Source organism: Episyrphus balteatus, chromosome 2 (genome assembly GCF_945859705.1).
Source record: "Episyrphus balteatus chromosome 2, idEpiBalt1.1, whole genome shotgun sequence".
Classification (NCBI taxonomy): Eukaryota; Metazoa; Arthropoda; class Insecta; order Diptera; family Syrphidae; genus Episyrphus; species Episyrphus balteatus.
In genome coordinates, this window is record NC_079135.1 from 111,393,049 (window position 1) to 111,411,582 (window position 18,534).

General features: G+C 31.4%; 1 protein-coding gene across 4 annotated transcripts in view; it reads left to right on the forward strand.

Moving 5' to 3' along the window:
* The first annotated feature begins 840 nt into the window (after positions 1 to 840).
* LOC129911921 (uncharacterized) overlaps positions 841 to 18,534 on the forward strand; it is a 79,432-nt gene continuing 61,738 nt past the window's right edge. The window contains exons 1-2 of one of the 4 annotated variants that reach the window (XM_055989935.1): positions 845 to 960; positions 1,741 to 1,998. The gene's annotated coding sequence lies outside the window, so the exon portion shown is untranslated. Of the gene's footprint in view, positions 1,999 to 15,109; positions 15,256 to 18,534 lie in introns of those variants that run through there. The other 3 variants (XM_055989933.1, XM_055989941.1, XM_055989937.1) reach the window with 3 other exon arrangements.

Sequence of the window (18,534 nt, forward strand, 5' to 3'; positions counted from 1 at the left end):
AATTCACAATAGTATGCCAGACATCAGAAAATAAATATAAGAGATTATTATGTTATCAATTTTATATCTCTTAGGTTAATTCTCATCTCCTTTTTATTATCTATAGTGTTAATTGTTTCCAGATGCATTGTCATTATTATAAATATTGGTTGAAGATTACGTGAAGAACAAAGTGCAGTTTTACAGGCTAATCATAAGGTGACCATACATCTCGTTTTTAGAGAGTGATAATCTCACTGATACAATTTAGATAGCGGTATACCGTCAGCAATTTGTGCACTTATATTCACTACTTCAAAATTACGTTGCACTTTCATAGGCCGAAAGGTCAAGCCTATAAAGGCTTGACCACACCGGAAGAGTATGCGGTAGTCGCACGGGTAATTCTATGAAAAAAAATTTCAAATTGAAAAATCAATATTCAGGTTTGGAATTTTTTTCATACAAGTACGGACGGGTACCCACTCTGCGGTTGTATCTACATCGCTTCTTTTAACCTTTCTAGTGTGCCAGTACCAGTACCTTTGTTATATAACCTGAAGATATTGTGGCTATTAATATTTTTTTTATATAATTCGTCTATGACGGCAACACTTTCACTATCAAAAAAGGTAAAACAATCCTCTTTAATTTCTCTTTCTATAAAAAAGCTTCCAATTTCTCTTAAGTCTTTTCTTTGTTTATAAATTTTAATAATGTATTGAAAATACACTTCAGCAACACCTTTTGTATATGAATATGGAATCCATATACTGCTACAAGTGCAATACAATCACAAAATATAAAACAATCGAAATATCCGCAGTGTTGGTTTTGGTTGGGATTGAGTGTTCGTTCTCCAAGTCAAGTTGTAAATAATTGTAAAATAAATTGCATAAAGCGCTTGGCGTTGTTGGCAGTCTGTGAGGTTGCAAGTTGTTTTCGCACGATTCACGAAGATTTTTAAAATTAAAATTTGCGGTATAGTTTTTATCATCCATTGCATAGGGATTTTCAATAAATATTGTTCATAGTGAGTCTCAGTGCCAAATGAGTAGACTTCTTGCAACACAACTACAACCCAAAAAGTGTGACCAATTTTGTTTAAGCTTTTCCGATTTTGTTTTTAACCAAAATTAAAGTGTTTGGGTGGTCGTTTGTGTGTAAAAAAAAGTATCATTGTGTGATATAAAATTTTGAACAAATAAATTTACTAGCCAAACAGTCATCATTTTCATTGAAGAGAAAAAACAAAAAAAAAAAAAATAAAAGATTTTTTTTCTTGCATTCTTTTTCCCTTATTTTGTTGTGATTTCTCTTGTACTCTCTATATCGGTGTTTAAGATTTAACACATACACAAATATCCCGTCCCGGGTTTTTATTATATCACGTGCTTTTCCTTTATTACATTTTCCTCCAATTCTCATTTTATTGCACTGGCACTCTTGGATTTCGAGTGTTTTTATCGTTCGGTTCGTTGCCCCCTTCGTCCCGCAAACCGAACCAACAACAACAAAGCATTTGAGAATTGAGAAAGTCTGCCTCAATTTACACTGCAAAAAATTTGAATTTTTAGTTCCCGATTCCCCTGAACTGTGAGTGAGAAAATCGCTGGTCGTGGTCGATGTTGGTTCACGAAGTGAGGAAATTACGTGCGAGATTGTTATTTATTTATTTTATTTAATTTTTTTCGAATTTTATTTGAAATTTATTTTGCTGCTACCCGAGAAATATTTGTATGTGAATAATTTTATTTTTAGAAAATACTGTCATACATTGGTTAAATTTTATTGAAAAATAAAATACCTAATTAAAGAGAAAAAAAAAGTTGTTTTGCAAAGAAAGTTTTTTTTTTGTGTAAACGTGCAAAAAATAAGTATTCTCCTTTGGGAACATTTTTTTCGTGTGTTGGAAAAAATACAAGAAGTGACTTTTATCAACTGCCCTCTATCCGGTTGCTGCAATACATAGTTTTCATTTGATAATAATTTTCTCTTCACTTATCAACTACTGAAAAGGTAAGTTTGATTTTCTATGTGACATGATCTTATACATTTTAATAATAAGTTGTGAACATGACTTTTTTTCTCTCTTATTTTTAATGACCTTTTTTTATTTGTCGAAGCTCTAAGGTTCTTGTTTTTTTTTTTCTCTTTTTTAAAAGTCAAGTATTAGATAATTCGCGGTTTATCACCTTATTTGTCAATTCTAATTTAATTTACTAATTAATCAAGTTTGTGGCTACTACTAAATACGACGACATATAGAATATAATTGATATTCTTTGTCTCTATTTTAAGACATACATATGTAATTCCACTGAATGCAATAATTCACTCAATATAAATTGCAATCTGAGTTTATTCGTTTTTGAAATTAGTAAAAAAAAAAAAATATAAAGAAATTAATATGAACAAGCATTTAAGAAAAGAAAAAAAAAAAAAAAAAACAACTAGCACATTGCTCATATTTCTTGTTTCGTCATTTTTGGTATCCTCTTCGTGCTCGTTTGGTGCGTTCAGTTGGGGATTTAATTTATTAAGGGCCCATTGACCGATAATTTAGGGGCGCTCACTTTGTTGTTCTATTGTTGTATTGATAAATTTAACACTAATTAAATTTAAGTTTTGAAAAGTTTTTTTTTTCATCGAACTTATTACAGCTTCGTGAAGCCAGTACTCACTGTGACTTCCAAATTTTTTACCCAAACTTGTCTAATTGACTTTTCACACCAAATCCAAAATGCTTCTACACATCTCCAAAGTATTACCAAAAATAATTAAAAACATAGGTATTTAAATGATATTAAATTGTTTCTTATTTAACAAATACAAAAACAATCAGTAACGCGTGAACAATAAAGAAAATCTTGTGAAATACATAAATTTTTGTGTCTTTTAATATCACGGCCTTTTCTTCCATACGTCATAGTTCTTCCTCTCCGTCTGAAAATATATTCTTGTTTCTTTCTCTTCTTGCAGAAAGAGAAGGAATGACAGATGAATTTTAGTACACCAAAAATGATTTTAGGAAGACCGAAATAAGGAGCTGAAAATGCTTCACTTTTCACTTTTGTTTTACGAAAACCTGTAGCTTAACAAAAATTATGGGAAAACTTGTGTTTTGGATGTGGTTTTGAACTTTTTTTTTTAGCGAAAACCCGGTACGGTGCAAAAGGCTATAATTCGTCTATAATTGTCCACCCTTCAAAAAAAATTTAGAGCAAATTTTTTTTTATGAAGTCTGAAAAATGCAAAATTGTCTTAAACGCTCAAAAAACAAAAAAACGCGTTCAAAACCAATTGCAATCGTTTGTCCATCTCGTGTTCTATATGCATAACAAATATTATCGCTTTTCCAATTTTGTACTGAAAAATTGAAAATTCGCTAAAATCCCCAAAAATTATTTTTTTTTTCATTCAAAAATTCAAATTGCTGTCGTTTATCCACAAAATTTGTGGATCGTTTTTTACAAATATCAAAACTCGTGCGTCGTTTGTCCACCCTACGTTTAGAAGAAATTCAAAAAAACAAATTTTATACTGAAAAATTTTAAGTCCCCTAAAATCCCTAAAAAACTACTTTTTTTCGAAATACCTATTTATTGAAAATGTTGTTCACTTTTTTAAAACATTTCTATAAAAAAAATATTTAAATTTATGAATTTTTTTTTGTTAAAGATTTATGAGTTATGAATTATGATCATTTTAAGTCATTTAGTTTTTTTGCAAAAAAATCGATCAAATAAAACAAAAAACGGTTCGATGGATTGAATCGAAACTTTGTAGGGTTTTTTCTGCGCATATTTAACGGTAAAAAGCACCGTTAACATGACTGTTTTTCTCAATATTTCCAACTTAGCGCCTGATTATCCCAAAAGCACATTTTTCTTTGATTTTTCAAACTAATGCAAAAAATATTTTTTACCAAAAACCATTGCCTGATCCTTCTTCTGTTCAAAGTTCGATATCTCTCTTCATAAGAACTCAAAACAAGGGAGTTTGAGCTTTAAAATCCTCTTCTTAAAATTGCAATTCGACCATTTTTAAGGGGAATAAATTTACTTCTTTTGCCGCTAGTTTAGTAATGGCAGTGCTAAATTTTTTGAATAAGATTTAGTACTAAAATTTTCGGAAAAAATTTGTTTGGGGATTTTATGGGGCTTTGAATTTTTAAGTTTTTTTTTGTTATATCTCCTAAACTTGGGTGGTATACCTATGTAAAGAACTTGAGGTGGACAAACCACAGAAGTTTGAATTTTTGATAAAAAAGTAATTTTAGGGGATTTTAGAGTACTTTGAATGTTTTAAGTACACTGTGGTGTATGCGTAACTTTTGTTGGGAACTTTCAATAGGTACAAAATTTGTTTTTTTTTTTAATATCTCCAAAGCGTAGGGTAAACAAACGACTATTTTTGGTATATGTATGTATGTAAAGAACTCGAGGTGAAAGTGGACAGCATTTTGAATTTTTAGAATAACAAAAATGGATTTTTGGGGATTTTCAATTTTTCAGTACAGTGGGTGAACAAACATACACACGAATTGGACAAGTTTAGTTAAAAAATAACGAGGTTGCAGTTCTAGCTTCACGGAGCTTAATTTTCTCACTAACAAAAACAAATTGAGTTGACAAAAATCAACCAAATTGGTTTTCGAATTTATAACAACCGAGCCTTAAAGCACGTGTTGTTTTATATTTCTATCAATTCACCACTGTATTTTGTTGTTTTTCAATTCAAATTGGGATTATTACTACACTAATATAACAACATACCTATAACGATAACGACATACATTCATATATCTAACTGTGTTTCTCCATAATCAAATCAGCTAGGGTCGCTATCGCTTTATGCATGCACAGGCACATACAGTAAATATCTATAGAAAAAAATTCAAAAAATAAAATTTATTTTTGTATTACTTGATGCATGCACATGGCATACATGTGCGAAAACAAGTGTGTTGTGTTGTATATCCATAGAGCCAGAGCACACAAATTGCAATTGGAAGGAAAGCTGTCTATCTCTTTTACGCTCAAAACAAAATCCTCACTCCATTGCTGTGTGTATTTTTGTGCTTTGTTCGTAAAAACCGAACCGAACTGACGAACAACAACAACGAAAACGACTGCGCGGTGTCGGTGATCTCAAATGATGTCAAAGCTTTGATAAAGAGAACAAATAAAGATTGGCGTATGGCATGTAGAAAACAACCCAACTTCCACATGTTGGCGGCACGGCGGGTGACGGCCTAGCGGGCCCAAAGCAGCTACCAGGCGGCGCGGCGGCGGCATTGGCAATCGCATAGATGAAACAAAACAAAGAAAGAAAATAAAAAACAAAGAACTATTATATTATTTTTTGTTGTTGTTGCTTTGACTTAGGGTAGGCGAAGGCGTACGCGGCTTCACTCTCGCATGCTTGTGAATGCATAACATGCAGTCAGTCAGTAAATTGATTACAAAAATAATAAACATGAGTGTTGCCATGTGGCAGAACTTTTAATAGGTTTACTTTAAAAGCTCAAGTACTATTTTTAAAGAAAATACATAGATATAATAAAAATAATTTAGGTACCACATTGTACTGGAATTTTCATCCGAATTGCCGCGTAGATAAGTTTCAAAATTAAGATCTATCAAAGTCGACTTCTGTGAATAGGGAAATCTCCGAAACGTCAATAGTCAAATAAATGGTTTGTTTAGGTAAATACTGAAATTTGTGAATCTTCTTTCTTTTATTCGACGCTGTTATGATCTCAATGTCGAGGCATAATAAGCCATAACGAGGGATGATATTACTATCTACTAGGGAGGGTCTTTATGAAAAATTATTATTTGTTTTCTCATGCTGTGTAGGTCAGAACGGATATTCTAGCACTGGCGCCATACTTCCAAACTCTAAACTAAAGGATAGGAGGCGCTAGTTTCTTCCACCATTTTTTGGAATAAGTAGTACAGGAAACGGGGTTTGAAGAAAAAGTATTAGGAATTTTTGAAAGTAGTATGAGTTACACAAACACAAATGCATTGAAACAGGGTCGGAGTAAAAATGGATGGTAACTTGCGAGGGAACCAGAAAAAGGTTAATAAATTGCAATTAAGATGTAGTACGCTTTCACAAAAGATTCTCTTTTTGAAACGACTGACTTATTTAAATGCAAAGTGAATATCTAAGAATATTATGCATTGTAATAACGCATTCAAAACTCTGACAGCTTTAAATCGCAGCTTTATATGGTTTTCGTGGGGTTAAACAACGTGAGTTTTCCAATTAATGTGAGTAAGTTGATTTTTTTTATAGCAAATCTCATACAAAATATCATTTTTCCTAAAATCCCCCAAAATTTTTTTTTTTTTTTTTTCAAAAATTCAAACGGCCATCGTTTGTCCACCTCGAGAAATGGATACAAACCAAAAATCATCGTTTGTCCACCCTACGTTTAGGAGATACATATTCAAAAAACAAATTTTCAAAATTCCCAAAAAAAAGTTACGCATACACCACAGTGTACCTACTGAAAATTTCAAAAAATAATTTTTTTTTTTTCAAAAATTCAAACGACAAATGAATACAAACCAATAATCATCGTTTGTCCACCCTATATATAGTTTTGTATTGAAAAATTCAAAGTCCCCAAAAATTAATTATTTTCAAAGATTAAAATTTACTGTCGTTTGTACACCTTGAGGGGTTAACGTTTACGTATAAATATTCCTTTGTCCATCCTACGCTTAGAAGATATTCAAAGAACAAATTTTGTACTGAAAAATTGCAACAAAAGTTACGCATACACCACAGTGTCTCTACTGATAATTTCAAAATCCCCAAAAAATTATTTTTTTTTTTTTCAAAAATTACATTTGACAATTTTGTATTTTGAATAACACCCATATTTAAAAAAAAGGATTGTTTCCAAACCAGTCAGTGATAAGTTAACCAAATTGATAACTCTCATTTGATTTTTGTGTAAAATGACAAGATTCAAGATCAAAGGCATAAGTATATGTGGTACGTGTGATGAACTCGCAAACTCTGGTCAAAACTAGTAAAGCACAGGCAGACTGAATTTTGATTCAGAAAAAAATCTCTAACATAATCTGAATCCAAAATAAATCTCCAAAACAAAATTTAGCTCTGTCAATCCTGAATCATCACCTTCCTAACAAAATGGCAGGATGTATACACGCAGGATTAATTTCCATAGTGCGCATTTACACTACAAAGTGTTAAAACAACAGATAAACATATGGTATTATAATTCTCAAGTAGAAAAGACTCAAAGGCAACATGATACACAATAAGAGCGAGATACAAATAATTATTTTAGTATTTTAACAAAAGAAAATGAAGGAAGAAGAAAAAGCCAATGAAACAATAGACCAGCCGGAGCACAACAGAGTACCTAGTAGCAAGCAGCAACAGCGCCTCTGCTTGGTAGTATGGCATGATGTTAACGTAAAGTCTAACTCTGCACAGAGTCAAGGAAAGTGCAAAAACAAAGAGAGATTATAAAAGCTTTTGCTGCATTTACCTCGTCGGCGTCATCATCATTGTCGTTGTTGTTTTCATCATTCAAACCTGTACCCCTGTGTTGTACGTTAGTTAAAGTATCTTTGTATATATAAGTATAAACTTCCCAGGAGGAGAGAAAGCATGTTAAACGGGACCGCATATTGTGGTTCTGTTTTAACCAGTTCATCCCAGATTTGAATTTAACGCACAAGTGAAACACAACAAAGACCAAATGCTGCTGCTCTGCTTGATGCTTTAACATAGACAAAAACACAAATCCCTGTTTTCTTGTGTTTTTGCACATTCTGTATATTCCCTGGGATTCCCTGCTTCTTTCCAGACATATACACAAAACACAACACTCATATTAGGAAGAGATACTTATCTCTCTGGCCTGGGTATTATTTTTCTATCTCAGGTGGGCTTTTTGCACCGTTGTATTGCAAAGTGTGAAGTGTTTTAGATTAGATTAGAAACATGAAGAGCGAAACAGAAAGAGACAGAGAAAGAGAAGCTAGGTGTGTAGTATTAGTATAGCGTGTTCCATGGTTCCATCCGGGCTAACTTGTTTTTTTCTGTTTTTTTTTTTCGGTTGAATGTACGCGCAAATATCATCGTAACTTCGACGCAAGTTTACTTGTTTTTTTTTTAGTTCCATCCAACTCAACCATCCGTGGCCACACTTTGGGTTTTTTTCTCTCTTGTTTAGATATACCTACATAAATGAACTAAATGATAAGAGTTTGGTTGGTAATCTGCGAATTAGCGTTGTTGTTTTGAGTTTATGTCTTTCCATTAATCGATGGTTATTACTTGAATAGATCTAGACTACTTAAAATGCGTAACTCCAATGCTTGAATTTTAGAGTTGTAAAAGTGTTTCCATACTTCAACCTATTTTAAAATGTCAACACTGTCAAAATTATTTTTATTTCCTGCATAGTCATACAACTTTCATACTTTTGAATTCTCCGAATAACTGTCAATTAGAACAATGTGCTCATAGCCTTAAACGTTGAAGTCCGCTAGACATTGTTTACATTGGACTCAATCCTCCGACTCATTTTGACGTCTCTGTGTTGCTTTCTCACTCGCACCTACAGGTGCAAAAGAGATGGCTCACTTATCTTATGTCGTTTTCGATTGGTTTCACTCAAGGATTCACTCATTCTAAAATCGAATGGAACAGGTCAAATCGCTTCCACTCAATTCTGTTTTTTTTCTGTGTTTGTGTGTTTTTCTTTTAAATTTCAAATGTCAAATATTTATATTAATTTATTTTTTTTTCAAATTAATGTCGTTTTCGATTGGCAGTCCGGAAGCGTCCGGAATCATTCAGAAGCCTTCTGAAAGCGTTTTATTCACACAAAACTGACACACAGAACGCTTCTCAGAAGAGAAATTCTCTTCCTGATTTAAATTCAGAAGCACTAATACATAAACACTTAAATGTCAACAAAAAAATACTCAATCATTCTTTTTTTGTTGTCATTCAAAATTTTTTTGTTTTTGATATTAAAATTAATTAGATAATTAAAATTGGTACCTTAATGCAATGGAATGATTTGTTTACCATTTTCTTCTTCATCGCGGTCTTCAAATTTATAATTTTTATAATTTTTTTGTTTGGAAGAAAAAAACTAAAATCAATATTTGACATTTGAAAAATTTCACAAACACAAAAAAAACAGAATTGAGTGGAAGCGACTTGACCTGTTTCATTGGATTTCAGAATGAGTGGATTCTTGAGTGAAACCAATCGAAAACGACATAAATGTTTTAAATTTTTTTAAAATTGGTAATGTTCAAGAAATTAATAGGGAAGCTGGTTTCCAAAATATTTTAAGTAAGTTTGAAAATGAATTAAAACTATTTTTCGGAAAAAAATTAATTTATTTAAAAAAATAAAAAAAAAATTGATTGAGTGATTAATTTGACTTTTAAATATTCGTGTATTAGTGCTTCTCGAGTGAATTCCGATTTTAAATCGAGAAGAGAATTTCTCTTCTGAAAAGCGTTCTGCCTGTCATATTCGTGAGAATAAAACGCTTTCAGAAGGCTTCTGAATGATTCCGGACGATTTCGGAGAGCCAATCGAAAACGACATTAGTGAAAATTTTAATTTAATTTTAAACACAGAGACGTCAAAATGAGGCGGATGGCTGAATTTAACGAAGGTGTTCACATTTTGACACTTCTGTGTTGCTTTATCACTTTCCCTTTGTTGGTGAGAAAGAGATAGCCAAAAGAGACAGGAAATTTAATACTCATTTGAAATCTTTTGCTGTCAAAATGAGTCGGCAGAGTGCGGCCATTTTGGAGTATGGTTAAAAAAAAAAAACATAAAGGTTTAAACACATGTTAAATCGTTCGGGATGAACTGCCAGGTCTATGAAATGACATAAATGTATGTATGTTATGTACTTTAGGTGACATGATAAAGAAACTTAAATTAAACTATCGATACAATTACTAAACAATGAGACAACATTAGGTTAGGTTAGGTAGCAGTGGTTGTCATGACAACAACATGAGACAACATTACTTGCCATACTATTAGGATATGTCATGTTGTTTATTAGAAAAAAAAATATATTTTTATTTTTTTAACGGTGCTGATTATGTTATTGCTCTTTATTCATGAAATAAGTTGAATTAAGAAATTGGTCTGAAAAATGAGTGATAGGTATTCTACCCTTACGTTTCACCGCCTACTACCTTACGTTGGTATTAGTTTCATTTTAAACTCACCATATCAATCTAAACTTAAAATGTATGCACTGTAAAAACACACATGTATAAACTACGTAGAATGAGATATAGGTTTCCAATTTTCCAAGTGCTTGTTTGACCTTGAACAAAAAAAAAAAAAACGAAACATTTTGAATAAACAACAAATTTAATGGATATTTTTGGCAACAAAACGATCTTGACATGGTTATGATGAGAGTGCGAGAGAGAATTCAACAACTCTCTAGGTTATGGTCAAGGATATTTTTATTTGATTCATCATTTTGAAGTTGTTTGTTTTTTTATTTTTTTTCTTGAAGTCTTTTTGTTGTTGTTGGTTATTGTTTTATTTTTGTTTTGTTGTATTTTTTTTTGTTTTGTTTGATTTGAATTTTATTTTTTTTTAATAAATGAGCTGGAAAGAACAGTTTCTAAGTCAGGTGATTTGAAGTTTCAAGTTCAAATAGATACAACCTGTTCTGTTGCTGCTGTTATGACTTATTTTTAATCTCAAGTGCATTGAAGGTTGAATATTGTTTCTTATACAAATTATGCAAATAGAGACTTTTTGAGTTTTTTTATTTTTGGTTGAAGTTGTTGAAATACAATTATTCTTTTTTTTTCATAATTTTTAACTTTCTTTGTATAAGATATTGTTGCAAAAGTGTTTTTCAACATAAAGACATTTGGTAATTAACGTATCGCCATTATTGAATGCATTAACACACATTTACATTTCTAACCAAGGATTAAGAGGCGCTAAAAACACTATTTGACGTTTAGTTTTGATTTTGACAGCTATTGACGATATTCGCATTGAATTTACTCAGCCGTTGTTTTTTGACAGGAGCCTTCCCACCGTGTTCAGTGTGAATACAACGAATTTTCATAATTAAAAAATAGCAAATGTCAAAAAAGTCCAAGGGCTTTCAAATTTGTATAAAAATACTGCCTCACTTCGCTATTTCTTTCTCAAAATAAATCGGCGGAGTGGGCACATTCAGGAAACGTCAGGGACTAAATATTTAGTCACGTCATTTTCTGAACGGAAATTTAGGTAGACGAGTAAATCGAGTTTAGAGAGATTTTTCTTCATCAATCAGAGACGCGGAGCTTGACTTAATATTTGGTAGAACTAGGTGTGAACACACACTCTTTTAAGAGGTTCTTCTTATTACAGTTCTTAGGTTAGAATATTATGTGTGTTCCTATTTATAAGTACTTCACAAGCGATTCTCACTTTAACACAAAAACAAAGCATATCAGAGGAATGCTGATTCGATCGGCAAGTGTTATTTATTATTTACTAGGTTCTTAATTTAAATGATATTCAATGTTAATGTACAAAAAAGTAAGCTCAAAAAAACAAAAACCGAAGAAAAACAACCAACACATATCAACAAATAAATAAATTATCGTATTTGAATGATAAAATTATTTTGGCAGCTTAGTACTAAAAAAAACCAAAGCCAAACAAAAACCCCAAACGACTACTTACTTATTTTTGGAAATTTTTATCACAAATAAATGCATTTGATATGTTAATAATATTATTCTTATTGTGTATTCATTTTATTTTGTTTGCATATGATTTTTGTTTTTTGATTTAATAAAAGTACAAAACATCAGACAATTGAATATTTTTATGCGCATGAAGAATTCGGGTTTTATTATTATTTTTTTTTTTAATCTTGTTTATTTTTATTTCTGTCCACTTTGTAAAAGATTACTTGTTTTCATTTTATATCAGTTTGCATTTCGAAATTATGATATTGTTTGTTTTTTTTTCGTTCTTTCTTTTTCTCTTCAAAGAATATTATTTATTTTAGTCAATAAAGATATTTGACAGTATATTTTGCCAGACAAAAATAAATTAATTTGATAAACCAATCAGTCATAACTTCATACATATATTACGAGTATGTTGATAGACCTAAGTATGCTTTTATTTTATGTAACCCTGAATTGATAAATCTAAATATTTTGCAGCTCTACAAAATACAACCTTTTACAACCTATTCACGAAACCGTGTAAACTCGGTAAACAAAGTAAAATGCTTTACGAAAAATGAACGAACTCTAGTAAAAAGTTGTTAGCTTTTCCGCATATTTTTGTGTGATAAAGTTCACTGTGGTGTATACGTAACTTTTTTTTATATAATAAACTACTAATCTTTAATTTTAAACTCGACGTGGACAAACGTTTTCAATTGCTTTTATACGTCTATCTCGTAATATTTGAGTGTTTTAGACAAAGTTTTCATTCAGACCTCCTTATAAAAAAATGTAATGTCAAAGTTCTGGATTCACGGAGCTCAATTTTTGGGATTTTAATTTAAATTTTCCACAAGCACAAAATTACTGCATTTTAATAACTCTCCTATAACCTATGTATAACACTCCTATAACCGCATAAATGGCCCAAATTTCGATTAAGTGTGTTTTTGAAACAGTTCAGTATACAAATCAACTTGGAAGTATACCTGTTTTATATACCATTTATTTTTTTTTTTCGTAATCATTTAACTCTTAAAAGAATGTTGGATATAGTTCTCAATGTTCTAATGTACCTATCCCGAAATCCAAAAAAAAGTAAAACACTTGTACTTTTTGTTGTGTCTTTATCTACCTAACGATTGGAGAAGTGTTTTCAATTTAAAAGTTCATTTAAAAAAAATATATACAATGTATCCATGTATCTACACTCCTCGATAAGTGAAAAAAAAATTAAAAAAAAAAAACAAAGTGCATTTCAAACTAAAAATAGAGAGGGTGGCGTATGCGCAACCTTTTTTTATTTTTCTCCAAACATTCCACTCTGTTTGTTACCTGATTAAATTTAAAAAAAAAATGAAAAAAAAACAGAAATCGCTTAAAAAATATTTGTCAACAGATGACACATTTCTCTATAATATCCATCGACAAATTTAAAATGTAAAAAAAAATATACATACATACATATGTAACAAAACCGCGTAAACAAAAAAGCTCTTTCTCTCTACAATGTGCTTCTGCTAATGGATGAGGTTTTGGGAGGTGTATCAGTGCAAATATATGTACATCGAACATAATCTGATTCAGACACACAATTGTTGTGTTCAAAATTCACAATCAATTATATTGTCCATATGCAGATATGTACGTGTATATGAAAGCATGGATATTGGTTTTGCTTGAGTAGTAGTAGTAATCTCACATGCCATGTGTATGCCCTCTGTAAATAAAGAGAAGAAGAAAAAAAAGCACATGTTCGATGCTATTGTTTATACTCTTGCAACGGGCAAACCAGGAGCGGTGTAGGGTATTTTTGCGCCCTAAGTTCCTGTTTTAATGATTGTGTGCGCCTTTGAAATAATTTACATTTTTTTCTTACATACAAAAAGCAAAATGACTAGTTGCGTTGGAATTAGGGAACGAATCAAAATGGAGTAAAAAAAACGCATGTGTGCACCTGGCCTTAAGATCGATTTCAGTTAAATGAACTCGTCTTTTTTATGCGATCCAATAATAGGTCTGTTTGGGTACTGCCTAAACAGAGTACGAGTGCGAGTGAGAAATCAACACAGACACGTCAAAATGAGTCGTAGAACTGAGTTCAATGTGAATACTGTCATTAAATCGAGTTAGTTCTGTTTGTTTCACCACTTTTTTTCATCCAATCCATCCCTGGAAAAGACAATTTAAATGTGAATGTAGTAGATAAATGAAATGGACAATTTAACGTAAGTGAATGCAGCTTTTGACGTAAAGCTCACATCATTGGTGTCGTACAATGGCAATAGGGATGTTTTGGAGTGAGGGGTATATTTAAATTGCACATTACAGTTTTATGACAACAAACAAGTTATTTAACCACATTAAATGAAAAAAAAGAAAAAAAAAATTATCAAAATGGTGTTATTTACTTCTTGATCTCATTTCAATAATTGCGACTTAGCTTTCTGGGTTCGTTCAAAAATTTCTTAAACTTGGAAGAGATTTTTTTTCTGAGTTTATATTTTTTTTTAATTTTTGAAAAGCGCATACTCAAAAAATTATTAAGAAATGTCATATCTATATGTCAGAAGATGAATGCGAATGTTTATATGTAGAAGGTATGTACATTGTGTTTTGTGGGTGGGTAGGTATAATTATTGTTGTCTTGCTTTTATTTTTTTTGTCATGATGTGAAATAAAGAAAGAACAAAGACTTTTGTATCTATGTGTAGTTTGGTTGCTCCCGGGGATGGCAACGAGGACGAGTAAAATGACCTATGTGTCAGTTAAATGTCATCTAAAACTGTGACATTGTTACCAACACTGTTCGAAATTAAAAAGAAAAAAATGTATATTTTTCTGTATGATTGTGTATTGGGATGTGACCATTTTTAAATAAATAAAATGACTCGTAGACACGAAGAAGAATAAGAACAGAAAAAGAAGAATAAGGAGTGCAAAGAAAAAACTATTTTATTTGCTAAAAACAAATTGAATAATTGTTAGATGGCATGTCAAACTCTCCACGATGTACACCACTACTTGACCACTGCTGTCATCGCACGCTGCCCGATAGATGATAACGACAATTTAATGTTGCTTGTATTTAGATGTAACTAACGTTTTGCTTTGTTGGTTTGAGAGCTATATTCTCTCACTCTCTCGCCATGTCCATAGTTACATCGATTATGGCGTTCATGTATGTACGTGGTTTCTTCAAAGAGACGACGACAGATAATGCCGGTTCTGCTCCTGATTTAGTAGATTTTGTGAGATTTAAGAAAAACTTCTAAAAGCAAAATATAGCATGGGAGAGAAGGTATAGGTATATAAAGAGTGTGGAGCATGCTTACAACAAGTCAAAAAAGAACAGAGAAAAAAACGTGTAGGTATATGTAATTATTCTTATGATTTACAAAAGCTATGTTGACGTGGAGTCCTAAGGTTTATTTTGATTATCTTCATAGCTTTTGTGTATTTTTTTTTAATTCTCGTTTGGGAAAGTGCCGGTAGAAAAAATCATACCTACAAACGTACGGATACAAAATAGGTATACAGATATTTAAATTCAACTGTTGGGCTAATGCCCGCATACAAAAGGCCTATACATTCTATACCAGGTATAGAAAAATGAATAAATAGTTGCTAGGTGTTTTTATTTTGGAGAGTTGAAAAGTTACTGACCTTTTTTAATGATTTGTGTGAAATGTTCGAAGGTGTATACGAAAAAAAGATGGTTTTGCCAATTTTGAAGACTTTGTATTGAAAATCACCTTTTTAGTTGAGTGAACGTGTGTATGAAGCGTGTTTGCAAAAAAAAAGAAGAAGAATAAAAACAGTTAAATTAAACCTATACCTAAGTTAAAAATGGACATTCCCGGTTTATTTAAATAACTTGTCATATTTTTGTTCACGTTTGGAGAAGACTTTTTTTAGTGAGGATTTATGAACTCTTAAAATGTAGAAGTCTGACGTTTTTCAAATGTAAAATCAATATGAAAAGTAGTTCCATTTGAAATTCGACTTATAATCTATTACAAAAAATCATTTTCTGAACTGTTGTAGAAAGCCACATTTTACAGTAATGACAACAGTTTAGAAGAGAAACATATTGTCGGTTTATTTTCCAAACACTTGTGTTCGAAAAAAGTAACTGAACAGAACTGCTGTTAATTTAGGTGTCACTGTCAAAGATATTAATAAATACATGTGTTCGTTGCCTGGACTTTGAATCCAAAAAGCAATGTTTTTCTCTCTCAAACGTCAAAGATTTATAAATCTGAAATCTTTGACTCTTTGGAATAAGGACGGGAACTTTGTGAACTATCGGGAAGTTGATTGTCGGGTTGTTAATAAAGTCGTTAGAAAATTTGAATGATTGATAATTTTGTCGCTGTCAATTTCAACAAAATTCTGTTTGTCATATTTGACTTTGACGGATTCGGAAATTTTCATATTTGAACGGATAAATCGTTTGAACTTGGTTCAAACTGAAGTTAATATTTATTTTTAATTATTGAATACTATTTCTTTTGAGTTTCGAGTGTGCTTTGAATATTAATTTGTAATAATATCCAAAGCGCAGTTGGCTGGGTTTGTATTTCAATTCGATTTAAAAATCGTAAAATAAAGTAAAAACCTCCTTTGGAAGTAAGCCAAAATGAGAACACTGGTATATTAGTTGTCAGTTTTCGTTTGTCACTCAGATTTGAAAATGAAAATCAAAATTAGTATTGGACGTGTTTCACAAAACGAGATTATTGAAGTTGAACCGAAAACGTCAACTCTGAGCTTCGTTTTTCAGGCGATTTTAGAGACGGTGATTTCTGACACAAAACGTAGGCAAAGTAAGCAGTCACTTGCACATTCACCTGTCATTTTGACACTAGCTCATGTAAGCTCATGCCTATTATAGTTAGCGCTTTAAGAAGTCTTTTAGGAAAATTAAAGAAGTTTATCCTTTTCAAACATTCATAGAACTTTTATGATGACGTGATACTTGGTTAAGCTAAGATAGCTTTTTTTCATATGAACCTATTAAATATTTGTGTTCCCGCTTTATTATTCCGATCACGAAGACGGTCAACTATGATAAAAATACATACTTAATATCTCACTTATTCAACTTCAAACTATCAAAACATAAGCTATTAACGGTTGAGTGCTTGCATATAGATACTGACGGCATGTTATGTTTATTACACTTAACAATTTGCCAACAAATTCATTATAATAGCTTTTAATAAAAAAAATATATTGGTCGCTAGGTAGTTGTTGCTATACGAGTAGGCATAATATAAAAAGATTTCAATTTCATAAACAATGTTTCCAACGCCATTGTCAGTTTTGCACAGAAAGGTGACTTTCTCTCAGCAGCCAGCGTCGTCGTCGGTTGTTGGATTGGATCGACAACGACGCAGCATTTGCCAAAAACAAAACGCAAAACAAAACACCACCGCGCACCGCATTCAACTTTATATACCATCAACCTACATAATATAAATCGTAAATTGACCTCTATAACCATTTTCATTTCCATCATGCCATACTTTTGTAAAGCTTGTTGTTGTAGCTGTGCCTATTTAAGTGAAGGCACACCATTTGTTTTACTTCTCATTGCTTTGTTTTCTGTCATTCAAGATCCACAACCCACGCAAATTGCTCTGTTCAGATTTTATATCGTCAAAACAATACTTATTTCTCAATTTATTACTCAAATTAAAGTGTGCAGCTTTAATATAGATATACCTAGTATGTATTTATCTATTTACTACTACTATAAAATTCGTCTATGAATGACTAGGTATATGCTTTTATTTCCTCGCCAAAAGATGATGTGGTGGAAGTGGAGTAAATTACGTCCGAAAAAAAGATTTGAAGAAAAACAAAAAAACACAAAAAAGAACTCCGGACATTCACTTTGTCTTCATTTGCTTATTTCTGTACGAAAGAAAAATACCAAATAAAAAAGGAATAACAAATGTGCTATTTGGAAATAAACAACAGGGAAAGGGTTCGGATTAGGAATAAAGATCATAAAATTGATTCATTATCATTGTTAAATTAACATTCTTGAACAATTAACTGGGTCTATTTTTAAATATCCCTTTCAAAATACTGGTAACAAATTACTTCTTTAAAAGCTCTTAAAAAAGTAAAAGACAATATAAAGTATTGAAACTTAACCAACAAAGTTGACAGCACTGACATTTGGGTATACCTATTTGATATCCTGAAAAGCTATACTTTTTAAAAGCCATATCTGTCAAAAAAATTTTATCAAATCTGGCTGAAACTCTCGAAATCAAATTCAGAGCATTTTTCTTAATTCTAATGAAATACGAATAAATCTCAATAACCATTTATTGTTGAAGCAAAGATTTAAACCGTGGTTCAAAGTGTAAAGAAAAATCGTAAATCAAACTAACCCAAGCGTTTTTTTTTTACATTTAAGTCAGCTAATTTTCTTTTGATAATCATTCTGTGAGGCGCGTACTATTACACGATGCCTCTTGAGTCCAGGACTCAAATTTGACATTTCTCTTTTGATTTAAAATTTGTTGTTGTTGTATTGCACCAAGAAGCAAAAAGAAATGAGAGGGAATGTTGAAAAAAGAAAAAGTAGAAAAAGAAACGTCAAAAAAGAGTCTCGGACTCACGACCCACGACTCGGTCGGATAATTTTTTCTTTCATCTTTTTTCTCTTTTGCACTCATTATGTTTAAAAAGAGTCGCCTCTTGAGGCTTCATGTAATAGCTGACTAACTGATCAAAAGTTTTGTTTGTATTGAATTTCGATTTATGAATCATCGGATCTGTTCGTTTTCGA